Below are 22939 nucleotides of genomic sequence, written 5' to 3'. Positions count from 1 at the left end.
TAGTTTGCTGCTGCTACATCACATAGAATATTGATCATTTATTCATCATTTTATAAATTTATAAATGGATTAACATTCTCTTGGTTTTTATTTTTATTTTGAAGGTTATTGAGTGTGTATAAGTTTTGTAGTATGCTTAGCAGAAAACCATTTGGAATTATGGTTGGATTTGCAAGTTAAAATGATTTTATACGTACACATGTTTATATATATATATATGCATTTGGAAAATTTGCTCTGTTTGTAGAGATATGAAATTTAATAACTTTGCCCAAATACATTACTTCTATAAATGTCATAGAATTTGAAATTATAATCACACTTAGAATTCATTATTCTGGTCTACAAGTGAGTATAGTGGTTCTTCCCATTCTGATCCAATATACCAATGATAAAGAACATGGTTGTGATCTTAAGATCAATAAAACCCTTGTGTTAGAAGGAATTCAAATGCAAAAGTTATAATTAACAAAATAATGATATTAACATAGAAATCTTATGTAAAATTTATTTAAGGTCTCAATGCAACACATGGCTGTGGTACAGGATTCTCATTTGATTTTTGAAGTTTGTGTTTTGGTCACATAATGTCATATAAATACAAGATACCATCATTATTAGAGCTAGCTGGAAGTTTGTGTGTAATGCTGATAAGTGTTGTGGGAATCTCTGATCTGATCTACACAAAGATTTAGCTGTTCAAATCAAGCCATCCAAGGTTTAAATTGTTTTTAATGGGTTTTTATTGTTTTGTTGTGGTTAATGCTGCTGTTATTGCATTGAAACTATTACTTAATGGTTATTTTCTTTAAAAAAAAGTATAAATCTGTAGAAATGTTCATGTGTAAATAGAGTTGTTACTTGGGAAAATCATCTCAGTGTTAATTGTACAAATTTAGCAGTATCCTAGGTGGTATTCCTGAATCTTGCTATCCATAATGTCTCGGCAAAAAATGAAATCCATTTTTAATATTTTTGAAATTGTAATCAAAAGAATCTTCTGATTTGTCAACACATTAATTATTGGGTTTTTTCAGTATAAAATGTCATATTGCACTTTACCTTTTAATACAATGTTTCATAAAGTGAGATGAATAATTTGTCAAATACTTTCTTGTGAACAGAAATCATTTTTCTCAAAACTATTTATTGATGAATAAGAAAAACAAGTTGGAAATGTGACAATTTCATATGCAGGTTTGAAAGTGTGACAAGAATTAGGAAATCATTTGTTATCAAAATGCTATAGGAAATATGTATATTAACATATTCTCACTGGCAAAAAGAATGTGAATACTAGACAAACTTTGATTAGCTAGACTTATTCAGAATATACTAGCCTATTTTAAAACTTAGCCGTTTCTAATTTCCTGTCAAACTTTTCAAGATAATTATTGGTCTGAAAAAGAACAGAAATATTTAACAAATTCAGTGTGTGTCTTGCTAGAAACATATACAACCAAACTTCATTTAATAATACTTTTTTGTAAATTATTGAGATTCTCAGATTAGCTGAACATAAATATTGATTAGGAAAGAACTAGTAAAACTTAAGATAGCAACTAGATCTGAGATTTCATTGTTACATCAAACTCCTTGTATCAAACGTCCATCTAACAATTCAAGTAACCACCATTCCTGTGATTTACATTCTTCCAGTGTGGCACAAATCACCAAGAGATTTGGGGACTTGTCCAGGGTCATGAGACTAACAATTGTCAGAATTGGGATTTGTAGCAACATTACAATATTTGTAGCAACTTCCTTCAAGTCCAACTCTCTATCCTTTATTCCATCTTGCCTGTTCTAGCACAATATAAAGAAGAATATATGATATATGTATATAGAAGAATACGTAAAATATAATAATATAAAGGAAATGAAAGCAAAATTAATCCTTTAAATGATTGAATTATTTTGCTTAAAATTATTAAATCAAATTATTTTAGTTTTTAGAAGACATCTAGATGGCACAGTGACTAAAGCGCTGGGGTTAAAGTCAGGAAGACCTGAGTTCAAAATCTACCATCTGTATGATCTTCAATAAGTCACTTGACTTCTCTTTGTCTAAGTTGTCTCAACTGTATATTGGGGATAATAATAGCACTTACCTTCCAGTATCTGTTGTGAGAGTCAATTGAGATATTTGAAAAGTGTTTAGCACAGTGCCGGGCACATTGGAAATACTATGGAAATGGTAGTTTCTACTGTTATATTTCATCCAATATAGACTAGCTAACTATGCAAAGAAAATTGACACCCCTTCCAGAGATTGAAAAACTGTCAGATTTAGGAGATCCACCAGAATTGAATGGCTAAAGAATGGGAGTAACTCACTAGATACTTACCAACAGAGTGAAACTTAAAAGAAAATTTAGCTATATGCATTTATATATGTTCCAATCGTACGTAAAAAGGTCATTCAGAACCTACGTTGGAGTCGCATTGTATTAAACATTCAACTACACAAAACCAATTAAATTTTGTGCTAATATTGAAGATAATTGAAGTGTGGGTCAGAGATGATATTTGCTTTTAAAGTTCTGTTGAATTTGCTACCCTATAGTTTCCTAATTTTATCTCTGTGTTCATTCTATACATTCAAAATTCATTTAGGCATTGGGGTGGAGGATAATTCTGTATATAACTTAATTTCGCTGTGCAAATCAATCTCTTTTATAACTGTCAAACACTTAAAAGATCTTCATGAATACTAATAAGTGGTTGGTCTACTACATTATAGAGTTCAATGTCATGTTCCCATCTAAATTGTATATATGCCATGGTGAAAGAAAAAGTCAACAGAGCGCTCCACCATACAGAACTAATGTTAGGGAAAACTTGAAGCCAGCCAAGTTTTTCTCCATTGTTACCTACCCTTTCCTATTCTCTTTTCTCATCATTGGAGATAGTTCCTTTCCTTTTTAGATTTCATGCTTTTTGGTTCTCCAAATTTTGCATTTCTAGCCGAAGAGAAAATCATCCAAAAGTAATCATTTACTTTTGTCTAGATTATCCCTTTAAACCTTGAATTTTGTTCCCTTTTTCTCAGTTATCAATTCAATAGACGTTTATTGAAAACCTACTCTGTGGAAGTCAAATATGCTAAGGACTGAGGAACCTAAAATTATAGATAAAGCATCATCTTTTGAAGTCAGGAAACTGGATTTAGTAGCAGAAAATATATTTGAAAAATGTATGAAGAGATGATGGCATAAACCAATGCCCAGTAATACCACATAAAACATGTACATTATTGTTTAAGAAATGGAAATATTTTTTCCCCTTCTTCTCCCTGGAGGGAAAAATGTTCATGCAAGAGGTGACATTTGAGCTGAACTTTGAAGGATAAATAGACTGTCAAAGAGTAATGATGGTAAGAAGGACAGTTGTTAAGAAGAGTTAGCAAAGCCATTGAGGTGGGAAAGCATGGAAAATTGAGAGTGCTCCAATTTTACTCTGTTGCAGAGCAAGCCAAGGGCAGTGTGCGAGAAAAGGCTGACAAGATAGGACAAAGCCAGAGGTTTCACAAATTTGGAACATATCCCATAGCCAGTGGCAATTTTTAAGGCATATAGTTGCATGATCATAGTGATGAATTATGAATATTTCAGATTAATTTATCTGGCAAGCAGTGTGTGTAATGGATTAAAGGAGGGAGATACTTCAGGTAGAGAGACTAATTAGTAGGGTATTGTAGTATGCCAAGCGGAAGGTTTTGATTGCATGAATAATGGGAAATGAGCCAAGTGGATAGCAGATTAGAAGCAGTTGTGGAATGTCTTTTCATGATTCAATATTTCTTGGAGATACTTCATCATGAGACTCCTGGGAGTCAGCTTGAATTTAAGGAGTTGCATCAGTCACATTCTTCACGTGCTCAAAAGTACTGGAATTAGTAGCCAGTTCTGTTATTCCATGATATATGGAGTAACATCTCCCTCTGCCCATATAAACCAAAACCTCCCTGACAGCAGAGATGATCTTACTTTCATCTTTGTGTCCTCAGTGTCCAGCACCTTAAAAAAATTGTTAGAAGCAAGAAGAAAGAGAAAAGAAAGGTAATAACATGTATTAAGCATTTACTATCTGTCAGTCACTCTGCTAAGTTCTGGAGTTACAAATAAAAAAGAAAGATAGCCCATGCCCTCAAAGATCTAAATCTAACAGAGAGAAACAACACATACAACAAAAGAATGGTGGCCAGAGAAGGGTGAAGTCCCAAGGATATTGCATGGGGCGGTATGGTCCTCAAATAATGTGCCCGTTTTCAGAAACAATAGTAGGATTGATGTGATGACTGTTTCCAAAGCAAAAACAAAAACAAAAAATAAAAAAGCAAGTAGAAAATGTGCTGAGAGTAGAGAATGTCCAATGTCATGGCAGGAAGACATCATGATCAGGTGAAGGGATGATGAGTCCTTACCAATTAGAATGATACCAGAGCAGGAGCTAAATATCCAGATAGGAGAGTGTTAGGAGGAAGGGGAAGAAGTGGATGAGTATAACATGTTGCAGAAAGACAATCACGAGGATTTGGTGAATGACTAAATGTGAGGGAAGAAAAGGAGAAATCAATGATGATTCAGATTTTCAAGTATGAGTAATCAGGGGAATGGTCATAGTATTAACAGAGGAGTCTAATCAGTGATTTCTGAAAAACCTGGAGAGTCTTACATGAACTTATGTGAAGTGAACAGAGCCAGAACACTGGACATAGTAACAGCAATAGTTTATGATTGTCAACTGTGGATGAAATCTATTTTCAGTAATACCATGTTCCAGGACAGTTCCAAAGGGCTCATGTTGGAAAATGCTATTTACCTCCAAAGAAAGGGCTGAAGTTGTCTGAATGCAGATAGAAGCATACAATTTTTCACTTCATTTTTTATTTTGGACTGTGTTTTCTTTCACAAAATGACTAATATAAGAAATATGTTTTGTATGATTGCACATGTATAATCTATATAAAATTTCTTGCTGTCTCAGGGAAAGGGAATGGGAAATAGGTGGGGAAAGAATTTGGAACTCAAAATTTTAAAAACTGAATGTTAAAATTGTTCTTATATGTGATTAGGAAAAATAAAATATTCCAAAAAAAGTAGTTTAATGAGGAAAAGGAGCAGATTTAGAGAATGTTGCATTTGAAATGCTAGAATGTTTGAGAGTAAAGTGGAGTTCTGTCTTCCTACTGTTTGTGGTTGTTCAGTCATTGAGTCATGTACAACTCTTTGTGACCCTGTGGATCATACTGTCTATGGGTTTCTTTTGATAAAGTTACTACCATTTCCTTCTCAAGTAGATTAAGACAAACAGAGGTTAAGTGATTTGCCCAAGCTCACATTAGTAAATGTCTATGAGTAGATTTGAATTTGGGTCTTCCTGACTCCAGGTCCAACATTCTATCCACTAAGCCACTTAGCTGTCTCCTCCTAGGCTGTAGCAGCAAGCACCTTGACACATCCAGGATGGCCTGTTAGCACAGGTTCTTATATCTGGATTTCCCAAAAGAAATCAACTTTGGAGGGGCCAACAATCTTCTTTAATCACATATACTAACAGAGAGAATACAAGCAGAGAAATAAAGGCCAATGGACAGTACTTCTAACTCTCTGACCATAAGAAATAAATGCATTAAAGATCAACAGAGAGATCCATCTGTCTGGTCATTACATACCTATGTACATAGTTACCAGAGAGAGAAGCACTGACATCTGGGTTTTCAAAGCCAGGGGGCTTCTTAATGACTACCTAGAGTCTCATCTGGCACATGAACCTTCATCCAAAAAGTAAGCCCCAAAGCAAAACCCCACCACAGAGTGTATGTACACTTTTCAGAACTGAAGGACATTATGGCCCTTGTGACCCAGTGCCTTATTAGAAATTAACAAAAAATGTGAGTCTTCCTACAAAAGAAGCCTCCCCTAATGAAGCAACTCTCATTAACATTATATAGGCAAAACAGAGGTTAAGTGACTTGCCCAAGGTAACAAAGCTAGTAAATGTCTAAATATAGATTTAGAGTCAGATCTTCCTGACTTCAATCTCAGTTCTCTATCTACTGAGCATCTATGTGCCCTGGAGTTCTGAGTTTGTAAAATGTGCTAATAAAAATCACTGAATGTAGAGGGGAGGGAAGAAGACTTAGATATACCATAATTATACTATACCAACCGTGTAACCCATCCTTTCTTCTCCTCAACGCTGGTGGGTCCCACATTATACCCACAAAGGAAAGGACAGTGCCATCTATGCTGCTGCAGCTTTGCCCTTCCCTTCTTACTCTAGGATTGCCTCTTTTCCTTTCTCATTGAAACAACAACCAGTCAAAATAAATGTTCTAGCTAAATTATAGTATTAGGTGGCACCTACATAATGACAATATTTGCAGTATTTAAAAAATATTATCTCAATTTGTCCTCAAAAGAATACTAGCAGGTAGGTGCTATTTTACTGATAAGGAAAGTGAGGGAGGCAGAGATTAAGTGACTTGTCCAGGATCACATAGCTAGTAAGCATCTGAGGTAGGATTTAGACTCAAGTCTTCCTGAATCTAGGTCCAGTGCACTTTTTACTTTGCCACCTAACTTTCTCTTCATGTTCTTGATGTCAGGAACATTACTCACATTGGACTTGCACCTGGTTCCTCTAATCAATACAGCTGATGGTATCCCTACAATTCCAGGGGCTGTTTGGACAGCCCCAGGGGATTTTCAATTCATCAAATTGCTACTCAAATGATCTTCTATCTCCTCTCTCCATATTACTCCATTTTATTTCATGTGTTGACAATGGGGACTGATTTTATTACTTTTATAAAATTAAGTAAGCTACAACATAATTCTTCCATCTTTCTGCAGAGCAGTAATTTCTGAAACATGAGATCTTAGAGTACTCTAGATCATCAGATTTGGATATCACGATAGCTCCTTTACTTATCATTTGAGATTAAATTTGAGACATTTTAACCCAATCCAGAAGAACAAGGTATGGAGACAAAAGAGTAAGTGTCCTGCCAATGTCAGGAAAGGAAAATTGATTGAGGATAAAAAGTCATGTTTTATTAGGGGCAGAGAGATTATTTTGCTATGATGAAAATAATAATATGCAATATTGTTTATGACAAAAAGAAAAACATCCTTTCTTTTTCGTTCTTCCTCACTGGTCTCACTATAGCATCAAGATAATGGTTCTTGGGCTTTTAATAATATAGACTTATACAAGATTTTGGAGGGAGTACTTGGATAGCTTTGCATCCATACATTTGGGCATAAAGCTTCAGTTATATTCACTTCAATATAAAATGAGCCATATTAAAATATTGAACTTGTGTATGATATATACAGAAAACTAAATAGATTATGCAGTTTAGTTCTGACTGAAAAAAATGTAGCAGTAAAAACCCCAACATGCACAGTGGGACCTGCTATCACAGGTTCTTAGATCTGCATTCATAAAAGGAAAACAACTTTCAAAGGGTCAGCAATCACTTTAATCAAGCACATGTATCATTCCTTTAACCAAGTAAATATATCATTCAGTTACTTCAGGGAGTCAGCACCCAGAACAGAAAAATCTAAAGATCAACAGACATGACTTCCTCTGCCTGAATTCAACAGACAATTGGACCCAAATTGTCTGACCGCAGTTACCAGAGAGGGAAGCACAACATTGGGATTCTCAAAGCTGGGGGGCTCCTTCCTTAGAGGCTTCCTGGAGTTCTCATGTGGCACTCAAACCAAAAACTAAGCCCCAAAGTAAAACCTCAACCTCAGAGTATTTATACCTCTTTTCAGAGCCAGAGGGCAGCCCAACCCTTGAGAACCAGTGCCTGATTAACTAAAACTATGGGTGTTCCTACAAATCTTTCCTAATCAAACTCCCCTTAATAGGCAGTCCATTAATGGGTGGGGAAGATCTTTAATCACCTTAGCAATATAGTGTTTCTAGTTAAAGAAACTCTTATTTCTGTACTTTACTCCTAGTAAAGACTCTTGATTGATAAAGGCAAGATTCAATCAGAAACACTTGATTACATTAAAACAAAAATAACAAAAAATCCTATTTTGATTTTTATCACATATAATTGAATCAACCCAACTCAGTGGCATCAATATAAAAGTTCTAAAGGAATTCAAGGTTAAAACTGTAAAACTTTAGACAAACATATGATCTTTTGCTTTGAATTGCCTCTGTGATGGACAACTAGCATATTTATGGAGAGGGGCTGGGAAACTCAAATTGAAAATTATCTGTTTCAGAAATGAAAAATTGATGTGACCCACAACACAAGGTTTTACACAGCTAGTAAAGTGTCTGAGGTTGGATTTGAACTCAGGTCTTCCCAATTCCAGGCCAAGCCTTCTGTATACTATGCCACCTAACTGCCCTGACATGACAAGGTAGAATCACCAACAAAAAGAGTAAGCCAAGATCATTCCTTAGGGGAAATAAATTGTTTATATAAGAGTGAATCAGAATTTTTGAGGGGATTAACAATTCTCAGTACTATAGAGCATTAAGTTTTACAGAGCCCTTTCCTCTTTGCAACCTTGTATAGTAGAATTATTATTATACTAATTTTATGGTTGTAGAGTTCCACATTTACCCCAATTAATATAATCAAAGAAGGTCCAGAAACATCAATAGAATCCATCAAACATATAAACTAGTTGTGAATAAACCCTTAATTTGAGAGAATTATAAATTTTTATACATTCAATGATAAGCATACAATAACATACATGACATTTCTTGTGTTTCGTTGAGAACATCATATCAGGTTTCTTGGGATATGTGTAGGAGAGGCAAACCAGTTTGGTGTCACTCATTCAAGTATGGCAATAGCATAGTGCTGGAAGAGTTCTAAGTCCTCTCAGGATTCTAATTCAAGAGCTGAGCCAACCAAGGATGGTGAACCTGTGGCCCTAAGGCCACATGTGTCCTACTAGGTCCTTGGGTGTGGCCTTTTGACTAAATCCTCCCTGGGATTTCACAGAATAAATCATTTTAATAAAGGGATTTCTTCTGTGAAGTGTGGATTCAGTCAAAGGGCTGTACTCAGGGACCTAGAGGGCCACATGTGACCTCAAGGCCTCAAGTTCCCCACCCCTGAACCAAGCTTTTGAGAAGGAATCACTCTTGGAAGAAAAGAATGGCTCTGAGAAAGTTTCTTTCAAACTTACTCCACTGACTATATGACCATAGTGATATTATGAATTTCAAATGTTATATACATGTGTGGTGTGTTTGTGGGTGTGTCTGTTTGTTCATTTATGCACTATATAAGCTGTGATGAACTTGAGAACTTTGAGATATTATTAAAATCTGTAGGATAAGGTGACTGAATCCTGCAGAAAATCATTTTGCAAACTAGAAAAATGTTTAATTCCCTAATTTATGTCTAAAACTATTTTTTCATCTATTGAGTTTTCTTCAAATTATTATGTAACATTAACATAGGAAACTTTCAGTGGAAACATGAAATTTCATTTTCTTTTCCATAAAAAAAAAAAGAAGTGAGGGTTTTAACTGAGGCTATAAGTTCTAAGGTGGAAGTATAAATGTCTTGCCTCTTCCAATGCTGTTAAGTTGATCTGGGAAATAAAAATAACTCTTTTTATGAATAATATATGTATTATTGGACTCAATTTCTCCACTAAGCCTGTTAGGCATTCCCTCAGTGGGATGAGGGAATGCATCAGAACTCTTTAACACATTAAAAAAATCCTAACAGAACTAAAACTAAAGATACTATATTCAGGTATTATAAATATAATTCACAAAATTTGAAGTTTTTAAATTGTCATTTTTATTTTCCATCAATGGCAATTTTCATCCCAATTTTCTCCTTTAGAATACGTTGCTATAATCAAGAGTGTAGATATGTCATCATAATATAAAGTGAGATAGAGACCTCAAGAGTATCTTTTATCACTGGAATAAGTTAACTTTTATCTCAGGAGTGAAGTAAGTAGCACATAGTTAATTCTCATATGCAAAATAAATTTAAGTCAGAGAGGAAAACCTAACTGTAATCAGACCATTGCAGAGGTTTGTTTTTGTTGACTAAAGCTATTGGTGTAATGAAGTAAAGTCAAACAACGTGGGTTAAAATGTACATGGACTTTGGCTAAATTATATGGCTCCGAGACAAAGAAGAATTGGGAGAAAGGCGTTACATTTGAATTAACTGCATAATTCAAATTTTCATTTCTGCAAAGACAAAACTTACCTCATAATTTCTGGTTAATTTCACATAGGAAGAAAATGAAAGAAATATTTTACTTCTGCAACTGTTGTTCTGGACTTACTGTTAATATGTTTCATAGATTAATAATCACAACCTCTATTGATTCTCTGTAGTTGTACAACTAGGAAAAGGCTGACTGGGCTGTCTCTATCCTTCACCCCACCAATTAGAGGTCAGTCAATGTATAGTGCCTCTTCTGCAGAGCATCCTACTTTGCACTTCCTGATACTCCTGTTCTTAATATACCTATGACCTCCCTTGCTTCATGACATCCTTTCTGACAAGCTATTGGAGATTCTAATGAACAGTACTTCAGAATGGCTGAGAGACTGGGCAATCTATCTAGTCCCTGCAGAAATGAATAAATTGTATTGAGAGGCTTACTTCAGTGCTTGAGAGATCTATGAAGTCATCAGTGGAGATACTCCCTCCACAGATATAAATTCTAAGTTCTCCAGCACTTAGTAAGTGATGGCCATAATTTTGTTTTGGCTTCTCTGAATACTTCCACATTGATCATTACACTGCAAACATGCAGTCCATTGTAAGGTTCAAAGTAGAAATCTTTACTGCATCACTCACTCAATCAACAAGTACTGATTAAGTCCTTCCTAAAAGTAGCTAGATGGCACAGTGGAGAGAGCCCTGGAGTTAGGAATCCTTAGTTTCTGACTCTCTTACCAGCTATGTAGCCCTGAGCAAGTCACTTAAATCCTGTCAGTCTCAGTTTTCTCATATATAAATTTAGGATTATAATTGTTGTTATAAGTTTTCAATGAGATTACTTATAAAATGTTTTGCAAACTTCAAAGCTTTATATAAATCATAGTTATTAATATTATCATTACCTTGTATGTGCCAGGCACTGTACCAGGCACAGGGGATACAAATTCAAAGAATGGAAAAATCTTTACTCCAAAGAAGTTGCATCTTCAAGGGGAAGATGACAAAAAAATTTACATAGCACATTAACACATGTATATAAGAAATGCAAACTTAATGAATATAAATAAATAAAGGATAGTATGGAAGAGAAGGAATAAATAGCTGGGAGGACTGGAAAAAGCTTCCTGTAGAAGTTGGTACCTAAGATGCATCTTAAGAAGAGAGGGAATCTGAAGCAGGGGCAAGGACAAGTTGGTAAAATCCTAATAATGCTTCAACTGTACTGCACAGATTTTCTTCCAAAGTTTAAGCACCTCTAAGTGATGATGAAGCACCATAGTAGGACAACAGCTAGGAACTGTAGTTTTATTCTTGTTTAAGTAAAAATGAACTGATTGTTGGGATGTTCAAACCAGTTGTGACGTTAGGTAGCAAAACCCATGAATTATTGGACTCACGTTTAAGAATGGCAGTTCTGTGTCCCAAACAGTTTCATTCAGTGTGCAACTTAGCAATTTCGGCCAAAGAATGAAGAAATAGATATCTTCAAGTTGTATTACTTTCATTGGATGATTATAATGCATAATTCATTTAAATTGAAACAAATTGGCAAGCTAGTTTTAATTATCTATCCATTCCTCTAGCTATGCCAAATAACCCTGTCTATCTAGAACCCAGAACTATGCCTTGAATAGAACAGGAATGAGGACTAGACCAGGAATTGGTGATATAGGGAAATCCCAGATGAGGAAACTCCCTCTACTAATGCAGGCTGGAAATTTCTTTGCAAATTAGTCTAAGAAAGGTGCTTAGGACACTGAGATATAAAGTGAATTGGGTTAGCCATTTGGCATCAAGAGACAGCAGCTTTGCATCCACTTTGCCACACTGCCTCTCTATGTCTTGTTAATAAAAGTGAAGAGTGACTTAATATGTCTCAACAGAGCTGTTATCTCATATTCCACATTTTAATGAATCCAAAATTTAAATAAATCCTTACCACTGAAATTTCACACCTTAAAAATTGGAACCACCTAGTTTATTGGATGTTACCTTCGATTTATTCATAGAATCAAAACATTAACAGAATTCAGCTTTGAAAGGGAACTCAGAGGCCATCAATTTCACTGCATTTCTGAAAAAAGGAATGTATTATAAGCCTGACTAGTAGTCAGTGCAGCCTTTCCTTAAAGATTTTCATTAAGCAGGAAATCCAGTGTCACAAAAAGAACTCATTACCATTACACTTTTGGATAAATTTTGTTGTTAAGAAGATTTATGTTATATTAAGCCTAAATTTACTTCTTCCACAAATTATTTTCCAGTTCTGCCTCTAGGGCTAAACAGAGCTAGACCAAACCTTCTTTCTAGGTAATAGCCCATCAGAACTTGAAGAAAGCTACCACACTCCTCACCCCAGGGCTTCCTTTTCTCCAGGCTAAATAATGGTAGGCTATGTGACATTAACCTGAAAGCTCTCATCATGCTGGTTTCCTCCACTCCATACAATGAGCAGTTTCTCTATCGCCTTCCTAAATATGTTGCTGAGAGCTCAGCATAGGCTAGAGAGCTGACAAAAAGAGTATCACATTGCTATCCATAAAAACCATACTTCTCAATGGAGCTTCACTTTAGCTCTCTTGAGTTCCATAGGAAACTGTTGAATCACATTGAGTTTGTAATCCATCAAAGTCTAAATTTTCCTTTGTCACTGACCTACACTCCTTTAAGTCTTCTGTGACTTTCCCATCATGCCACTAGAAATGTCATCATTGGAAAATCTCATCATCCTACATGATCCAATAAGCCTTGATACTCATACTTCATCATTTTCCTTTGATTGGAAGGCAGAGCCATGAACTTTAAATCTTCCATTCAAGGAGGGGGGCCAAGAGAGCTTTCTCATTTCATACGCAGCTGCATTATTTTTTGATTTCTTTGGTTTTCCCAATCTGGCACCCTCTTTTTCCACCTTTGCAACTATCTCAGCTTTCTCTTGTGTGTCTTCTTCAAAGAGTTTATAATCTAATTGGGGAAGACCCACGCATAAAACTTTTCACATAGTTCTATTAAATTTTATCTTATTGAATTTGACCAAATAGTCTAGCTTGTTCAAGTCTTTTGAAATCCTGGTAAAGTATTATATAGTGTTAGCTATTCCTTCTACTTGTACATCATTATTATTTACAAAGTATGCCATCTCTCTCTCTCTCTCTCTCTCTCTCTCTCTCTCTCTCTCTCTCTCTCTTTCTCTCTCTCTCTCTCTCTCTCCCCCCCCTCCAATACATATAAATATATATAGCATAATTCAAGTTCAAAGACAAGGGTAGATCTTTGAAGTAGCTACTCTATTGGAGATCTCCTGATAAGATAATGTAGAACCCTTAATGACAATTCATTTTTATGTGTATATAATTAATACCCTTAATTGTATCATCACCCAGTTCTAAATTCTTCATCTGCCTTACAAAGAATAATATGAGAAATTTTAATTAAATGTGTTGCAAACATTTAGGCCAGCCATATTACCATATTCCCTTGATCTACCAATATTCTTCATGGGGAAATGAAGAAGGGTCACAGAACCAATGGTTTCGTTGGTATGGCTAAATCCTAGGTGAGGAAGATCACTACTGAAAAGCAGGTTGGTGTTTTTTCTGCCAATTATAATTTTATAGAGTAGACACAGCATCTTTATGACTTGCATAGGATGGCACAGATAGTATGTGCCAGGCGTGGGACTTGAACCCAGGATTTCCTTTCTTTGATACTCCATCTTCATTCATGAACATTACCAGTATTGTAACCTTCTTTAATAGAAAAACAAAATAAAGTGTGTTTTTCTAGCTTGACTCTTTGTTGATGAAGCCTTGCTGGCTCTTTGTGAACACTACTTCCTTTTCTAGGTGTTCATGAACTGACCTCTAATATTATGTTCTAGTATGTTGTTGTGAGAAGGTTGGAATTTGAGGAACAAATTTCCCTCACCCATTTAGTAATAGCCTAGATACAATATGCCTCTGTAGCCTAGCCATTTTTTTCAATCCTTTGTGAATAATCAATAGAATCAATGGGTTGTAGAACAGAGAAAGACAATATAAAATTTTGTCTGTTGGATCTGTGTTTAAGCTCAAGTGAATAATGCTTTATGGAGGAACTATTAAGTGCCTGGAAATCTGTTAGATGTTGAGAATTCAAAAACAAAAATGGGAGCCATGTCAACCATCAAAGAGCTTCTACTGAAGATGGAGAAGGTACTCAACTGAGCCCTCCTAAAATTCACCTCCAGACAACTTTTAAATAATGCTTCCACTTGAATTTGAGTGGCAGATCAAATGAAAGGTCAGAATGAGACATCCTTCTAGGCCAAGACAACAGAGGAGGGGAAAAGAGAGATCTGTGATATGGATGAGGAGGCTGTTCCACAGACCACATAAATGAAACACGGGTTCTGGGAATAGGTTGTGGCCACAGAAGTAGTAGCAGTTTTAGGAGTTCATGGTAAGGATACCTGGCAACTAGTCAGAAAGAGATCGTAGGAAGTTAGCACTGGGCATAGGACCAGATGTTGTTTAGCAAATGCATTGTCTATACCTATTTCTGGGCCATAGCTTAAGAACAGAGAAGAACACTTTCATTCAAAAGGCAATAGAAGCCTGAGGGGAAATGGCATTTCTAGCCCCAAGTAATCAAGGGTCCTGAAGAATAATATCATTTCTAGTCCCAAGGAGAAGCGTTGATTGCAATCCCAAGGTATTGGGTGTCTTTCTGGATAAGGACCAGAGTCCAAAGCAAGACAGCATGACCACGCCTCTCTCAAGACCTCATCTTAGAAGTACTAAAAACTGACAAATCCCCAGAACTCTGAAAATAGCAGAGAAAAAAATTCCTGAAGCCTGATGCAGTGCCCACTCTTCCAGGGAGGGAATAGAAACCAGTATTAATATAAAATTCTAAATCAAGAAATAGAATGGGAAATTGAGGAAATAAGCAAACAAAAAGAAACTGACCATAAGAAAGGAGACAGGAAAGATCAAGACACACATGAAGCAAGAAAAAAAAACAAGCCTCAAGGAGAAAGTGAATTGTACACAAGCTCAATAAAAATTCCTGAAAGCATTTATCATACACACACACACACACACACACACACACACACACATGCTCACGCGTGTGTGTGTGTGTGTGTGTATTCAAAAACAAAGAAGAATTGTTGAGGAAAAGTAGGTAACAAAATGAGAGCAAAGGAAGAAAATAATGAGAAGATAATTAACAGCTTGGGGAAAAAAGAGGGACAAAAATGCTAAAGAAAGTAATACCTGAAAAATAGGAAAAAAAAGTACAAAAAATTCAGTTTTGAAAATAACTTCTTATAAAGCAGAATTAGCCAAATGGAAAAGAGAGACAAAAGCTCACTGAAAATAAAATATTCCTTTCAAATTAGATGAGCAAGTGGAAGCTAATGACTTCAGAAGACATCAAAAAATAATCAAAACAAAAAGAAAAAATAGAGGAGAAAAGAAATATCTCATAAGAAAATCAATGGACCTGCAACATAGATTAATGAGAGATAATTTAAGAATTTTTGGACTACCACCACTGTTTCTATTTGCAGATAAGTTCTTTACTGAAAATATTTTTTCTCACTATGGAAAATAATTAAGAACTATGAGCAGAGAGTTGGAATTATGATGGATTAGAAGCAGCAACTCAACTGAATTCTCTCAATATTTTCCTTCAAACAACTTTAAAATAACTCATGCATCAAATTTTGGAGGATTAAAGCCAACAAAAGATTAAGAGGAAAACTTTTTCTCTCCTAATAATAAAAACTTAGGAAGTTGGGGGGAGAGGTCTGTGACACTGGGGTGGAGACGAGTATGAAACCTAAACACTTGTTGGCAGCAATCATTAGTCAAAAAGAAGAAATAGGTAACCCTTAACTGGCATTGGGTTCGTCTAGTGTTGATTGGCAACTTTGTTGTCCATACCCAGCACTGGGTTTCACTTCCAGGATGGAGAGGAGGGTTAGTGGTCAGTCACAAGACAACTGGGGCTGGTTCCATTTCACAGGCAGAGAGGAGTGCTACAGGGCATTTGCAAAAGAGTAAAGAACCTGGTCACAATTTCAGGACCAAGAGGAGTGCTAGTGCACAGGGATAGGTGGCCTACATGAGAAAAGACCATAGTGCAAACCAAAGAGCAGTGACCACACCTCTCCCTGAATCATATCATCTTGGAAGTATCAAAAATTTTCAGACCTTTGAACAAGTTCTGAAAACAGGAGGGAAAAAATGTGAAGTTTGGGATAACCCCTTCACCCGCTCCAAGTGAGCAGAGTCCAACTTTAGCATAAAGTTCAAAGTCAAGAAATAGACTAGAACATTTAGCAAACAACAGTGAAAGAACTTAAACATAAAAATTATGGCAGCTAGAAAGACCAAAAAAAATAAATTCAGTGACAACAACGTGAAAAGTTACAAGTGAAACCTCAAAAGAAAAATGTTAATTGCATCCAAGCCCAATAAGAATTCCTAGAAGAATCATAGAACGTTGTGAGTGAAAGGAAAAATTGGGGAAAGAAATGAGAGTGATGCAAAAAAAAATTGGGAAAAGAGAATTAACAGCTTGGTAAAAGAGGCACATGCAAAAAAAAAAACCAAAAACAAAATTGGCCTAATAGTAAAAGATAAACAAAAAATTCACTAATGAGAAAAACTCCTTGAAATGTAGAACAGGACAAATAAAAAAGGAGGTTCAAAATAATTCCTCAAAAACCAGAACTGATCAAATAGAAGATAATGACTTCATAAGACATCAACAGACAATAAACCAAAGTCAAAGGAATTCTTGAAAAATAGAAGAAATTTGAAAATTTGAAATTTTCATTGGAAAAACAACTAACATAAAACAGACTGAAGAGATATAATTAAAGAATTATTGATCTAGCTGAAAGTTATGGTCAGATAAACAACCTAGACATCATATTTTAAGAAATTACCAAGGAAAGCTAACATCATATTTTAGATCCTAATGATAAATTAGAAATAGAAAAAAATTCATAAGGAAAGATCAAAAAATGAAAACTTCCAGGGATATCATAGCCAAATTCCATAACTCCCAGACAAAGGTGAAAAAATTCCAAGCAGCCATAAAGAAAAAAAAGATTCAAATATTATGAAACACAAAATTTAACAGTTTCTATATCGAAAGAATAGAGGAGTTGCAATACAATATTCCAAAAATCAAAAGAGGTAGGATTTCAGTTAAGAATAACTCATGAAGCAAAACAGTATAGTCATTTAGGAGGGGAGGGGGGAAAGCATTGAATGAAATATGGAACATTTAAGCATTCCTGGTGAAAAGACCAGAGCTGAATAGATAAACTGTCTTTAAAGTAGAAGACTCAAGAGAAGCATAAAAAAAGGTAAATATGAAACAGAAATCATACGGGACTCATTAAGGTTAAATTGTTGACCTTTCTATATGGGAAATGATGCATATATCTTCTAAGAACTTTATTATTATTAGGGTAGTTAGAAATATCCTACATAGAGGGTGCAGGAGTGAGTTCATAACGTTGGGATGATGTTTTAGAAAAAGGACAGATGAGAAAAAGGATGACCTGGGAGAAGGGAGAAGAGACTAGAAGAATAGGGGAAATTATCTCATAAAAAGAGGAAGAAAGGAAGTAAGGAAGAAAGGAAAGTGATAATATGGAAGGAAGATAAAAGAAGGCAATAGCTAGAAGCAAAGCACATCTGAGAGGAGGGACAGGATAAAATGAGAGAATTGTAGAGATAGAAAAGCCATAACAAAATTCATCTGGAAAAAAAAAATACAGAAATTCAAGGGAATCAGTTTTTAAAAGTGTTAAGGAAGGTGGTATAGTAATTCTAGATTTCAATCTATATTGCAAAGTAATAATTATCAAGATAATCTGGCACTAGCTAAGAAATAGAGTGATGGATCAATGAAAGAGATTAGATATATAAGACACAGAATTAAATGACCATCTAGAGTTTGATAAATCCAAGATCTAAGCTTCTGGGGTAAGTAATTAACATTTGATAAAATTACTTGGAAAACAGAAAAGTAGATGGCAAAAATTAAGCATACAGCCACATCTCCATTATACAAGAAAAGGTGGAAATGGATAAATGATTTAGACATAAAGGGTGATATTGTAAGTAAATTAGTGGAGCATAGAAAAATGAATTTATTATATATATATATATCCATATGTATGGATATATATATATCTATATATGGATATATATGGATAAGGGAAGAGTTTATGACCAAAAAAAATGATAGAGATTTTGGGAAGTAAAATAGATAATAATGATTGCATGAAATAAAAAAAGCTTTTTGCACAGACAAAACTAATGTACCCAAAATCAGAAAGAAAGCAGGAAACTGGAAAAAATATATGGTAACTTTTTCTGATAAAATTCTAATTTCCCAAATGTAAAGGGAACTGATCCAAATTTATTTTTAAAAAGTCATTCTCCAATTGGTAAATGGTTAAAGAATATGAAAAGGCCATCTTCAGAAGAAATCAAAGTTATCACTAGTCACACACAAAAATGTTCTTAATTATTGCTTATAGAAAAATGCAAATTAAAACAACTCCAAGATATCACCTCATGCCTGTCAGATTGGCTAATATGACAAGAAAGGAAAATGACAAATGCTAGAGGGGATATGAAAAAATTGGTACACTAATACACTGATGGTGAAGTTGTAAACTACTCCAATCATTCTGGAGAACAATGTGGAACTTTTCACAAAGGATTATAAAATCTCTACGTACTTTTTGACTCAGCAATAATAGTACTAGGTCTGTATCCCAAAGATTTCAAAGAAAAGGGGAAAGGATCTGTATGTATAAAATATTTATAGCAGCTCTTTTTGTGGTGGCAAAGAATTGGAAACTGAGGATATGTGAATCAGTTGAGCAATGACTTAACAAGTTGTGGAATGGGATTGTGATAGAAAATTATTATGTTATAAGAAATGACAAGCAGGTTGGTTTCAGAAAAAACTGGGAAAACTTACATGAACTCACATAAAGTGACCAGAACTGGAACACTGTACACAGTGACAGCAATATGGTAAGGCTGATCAACTATGAAAGACTCAGTTACTCTGATCCAAGACAATTCTAAAGAATCCATGATGAAATATGTTATCTACCTCCAGAGAGAGAATTGATAAACTCTGTACGCAGATTCCAACATACTTTTTAAAAATTATCTTTGTTTATGGTTTTATTTTGTGTTTTCTTTTGTAACATGGTTAATATAGAAATGTGTCTTGCATAAATTCACACATATAATTAATATCAAATTGCTTTCCTTCTCAAGGATGGGAGAAGGAGTGGGAGGAAGGCAGAGAATCTGCAACTCAAAGTTAGAAACACTATTGCTAAAATGTTTTACGTGTAACTGGGGAATATTTAATGAAGTAAATAAAAATAATTATTAAAAAACCCCCCAAACAAAAAAGTTTCTGTTGCATTAGAAAGGAAAGGGATAGTGAACAAGACCTGAGAAAAACATACGAAGGAAAGGGAGAAAAAGACATATCTCAAAAGGAGCATTCTCCAAATTTTTATGAGCATATTTCCAAAAAGCAATGTGTATATATACATGTGTGTGTATGTGTATATACATATATATACACATTCATATATATGTACATTCATATAGGGAGAGAGTATTCATTTCCAATATGCTAATATTTACTCATTTATAAAATATATATAGTTGCAACTGTTCTTTAGTAACAAATTGTAAAATGTATTCATAAAAGACATTAAAAAGAATTCAGAAAGAAAACTAGCACTTATTATCCACCTATTATGTGCTGGGCACTATGCTAAGTGCTTTCATAAATATTTTTATTTGATCTTCACAACAATCCAGGGAGGAAGGTACTGTTATGATCATCATTTTACAATTGAAGAAACTGAGGAAGGCATTGGTTAAGAGATTTCACTACCGTCACCTCTTGTGTCTGAGTAGAGATTTGAACTCAGATGTTCTGTCTCCTAACCTAGCACTCTACCTACTTTACTCACTAGATGACATAAAAGCAAAATATTATGTTATCTTATTTTTTGTAGTAATGAGAATTTATTGAGGATGTTGGGATGGTGACCTGATCAAAATTTAGACTTCAGATTTAGGAAAATCAATTTGGCAGATGTCTAGAGAATACATTGGAGTACAGTAAGACTTCACTGGAGATAGGGAGATCAATTAGATGTTTTTTTACAATAGTCCAGGAAAGAGTTGATAAAGTCCTAAGCTAGGGTGGCATCCATGTAAGCATAGAGAAGAAGACATTGAGGGACAAGCGGTCCTAACAAAACTTGGCAACTTATTTGATTTAGGAGTAGGAAAAGAATGAGGAGTTGAAGTTGATGCTGAGATTGAGACAAACCTAGATGTCTAGAAAGATAGTCATGGAACAAATAATACGGATAATTTGGAAGATGGATAAATTTGGGGGGAATTTTTCACAATGATAACAATGAAGAACATAATTTATCCATATTGCTTATTTACTCTATCCCACTCAAAATGAAAAAAAAAATGTGGGACAGTAAGCCTTCAAGGGGCACCTGCTACAGCCATAAGAAGATTTTGAAACAGTAGGAGGTGATATTGCAGTGGCAGATAGATCTTTTCTATGTAGATAGAGAACTTTTGTTAAGGCAATTGAGGTTAAGTGACTTGTCCAGGGTCACACAGCTAAGTGTCAAGTATCTGAAGTTAGTTTTGAGCTTAGGTGTCCTGATTCTGGAGCTCTGTTCATCAGGCAACCTAGCTGCCCCTGAAGGAGAACATTTTTAAGCGCTTACTAAGTGCCAAGCAATACGCTTAGCACTGGGATGACAAATAGAAGCAAACAAGCTTGTCCTTGTTCTCAAGAAGCTTACTTTCTAATTAGGGAAGACAACACATAAAGGAGAACTGGAAAGGAAAGAAAACGATTTCCATAGTTATGTGATATGGAATGGTATGGGAAGTGAGATTGGAGACCCTGGCTCAAGATAAATAAGGCAAAAACTGACTTCCTCAATCCAAGACAGCCAACATGAAATCCAGGTTGCCAGTGGAGAGATGATGGTCCAAGTAGCAGCGTATTAGTTTAGACTCCCCTAGAGCAGATACCTGAGGAGTGTGAAGTTGGCACAGTAGAATGAAGAAGCAATGTACTGAAATGCTGGAAGATAAGATAAGGTAGTATTATCTTTTAAGCATGTCCCTTACATCTGGGTGCCACAGCAAGGGTGGTAGGAGACCTTTCTTTCCACCTTCATATTTGGCTATTGACAAATCCCTTTAGGTAAGTTCAGGTCAACTGGGGACCATGGATCTCACTTCGAAAACAATCTACGGCAGAAAGTGGTTTGCAATGAAAAACGAATATAATTTTGTTTTTACTTTAAATTCTGTTAACATACCAATATTCCCTTCAAAAAAAATTGTTTTTGTGTTGAGGGAATTGAGATGATTAGGACAGTAAGTGGATAATGTAGGAATTGAGTAAACCATACTGAGTCCATTTTGTGACTCAGTTTTGGAACTAGCTTAATTTTCCTTTCCGTTCAGTTATGGGTCTAGTCTAATTTCTGTATTGTAAGAAAACTTTACTCATTTGTGAGAATTGAGAGAAAACTTTATTACATTGTTTGAACCCATCCCTACATGACTGGAAAACTGGACCACCCATACCTATTACTTAGTGATCTTTAACTAAAGACCTAGGTTATGATGACCAGAAATTCAGTCAGATCCAAAGACTGATTCAAGAAATTTTCTCACAATTTTGTATCTCAAGCAGCTCATATAGTTTACCTGAAAACTGGGTCCATACGGATCAAGCAGTTTTTGTTTACATGTATGTTCCTTTGATTGTTTACAGACATTCTAGTGAATGTGACACCTCCTTTTCTGGTTTCAGGGAGTGACATCTCTTCGCTCTCCCCTTTCCAACTTGGAAATTCTTTAATCTTTTATACAATTAGAAATCAGAGTACCTGATGCTGTAGTGTTTCCTTTTAATGAATTGTTTTTAATATATAAAAGTCTGTCTTCCCCTGTATTTGGAGTCCAGTCCTAACCTGAGGAAGGGGTCTGGTTCTAATTTGTTAGGCAATTGGCATTTTTGCTTAATAAACCAATATGCTGAGAAGATCAAGCCTTCGTATGCCTAGCCATTCATCTTTCCATCTGCACAGATGAGAACTTGAGATTGTTGAAATTTGGAAGTTAAAGAAGCACTTCAGGAAAAATTTTATTCATTGAACACATAATTATTGTGGCATTCAGTCAGTATTCCCCATCCTAGGGTTTTGCCTACCTAGAGGAAGAAAAGAGAATCAGAGCCAAAAAAAAAAAAAAAATCTTAGCTTAATCTAGCTGGATACTGCTTTCTACAAGGGTGTTCATTGTTAAGGACTGCAACATTAGCTAAGTATTGATCTGAAGAAGTAGAGAAGTAGCTGTATAGATCTAATGGAAAATTTTGGTTATGATTTGGTTGCCCTGTATGAATGTAGATTATGATTCCATTAAATAGGTAGTTAAGGAGCAGTATTTACATAATGTTTTAAGGTTTATAAAGTGCTGTATGTGCATTATTTCACTTGATCCTTGAGAATCACCTGGTTAGGTAAATGCCATTATTATCCCTCCTTTATAGATGAGGAAACTGAGACTGTGAGAAATAAGTTGTCACTTGCCTAATCTCACAAGATACATAAGCATCTCGTGTGAGATTTGAACT

At 35.1% G+C, this 22939-nt stretch overlaps 1 protein-coding gene across 1 annotated transcript in view; it reads left to right on the top strand.

The window, feature by feature from the left end:
• The window catches only part of IL1RAPL1 (interleukin 1 receptor accessory protein like 1), a 1535580-nt gene that overhangs the window by 1205755 nt on the left and 306886 nt on the right, over positions 1–22939 (top strand). The gene's annotated exons all lie outside the window — the stretch shown is intronic.

This window comes from Notamacropus eugenii, chromosome 5 (genome assembly GCF_028372415.1).
Source record: "Notamacropus eugenii isolate mMacEug1 chromosome 5, mMacEug1.pri_v2, whole genome shotgun sequence".
NCBI classification, from domain to species: Eukaryota; Metazoa; Chordata; class Mammalia; order Diprotodontia; family Macropodidae; genus Notamacropus; species Notamacropus eugenii.
Note: the sequence above shows the minus strand (reverse complement) of the source record. Positions and strands in the feature narration are given on the sequence as shown.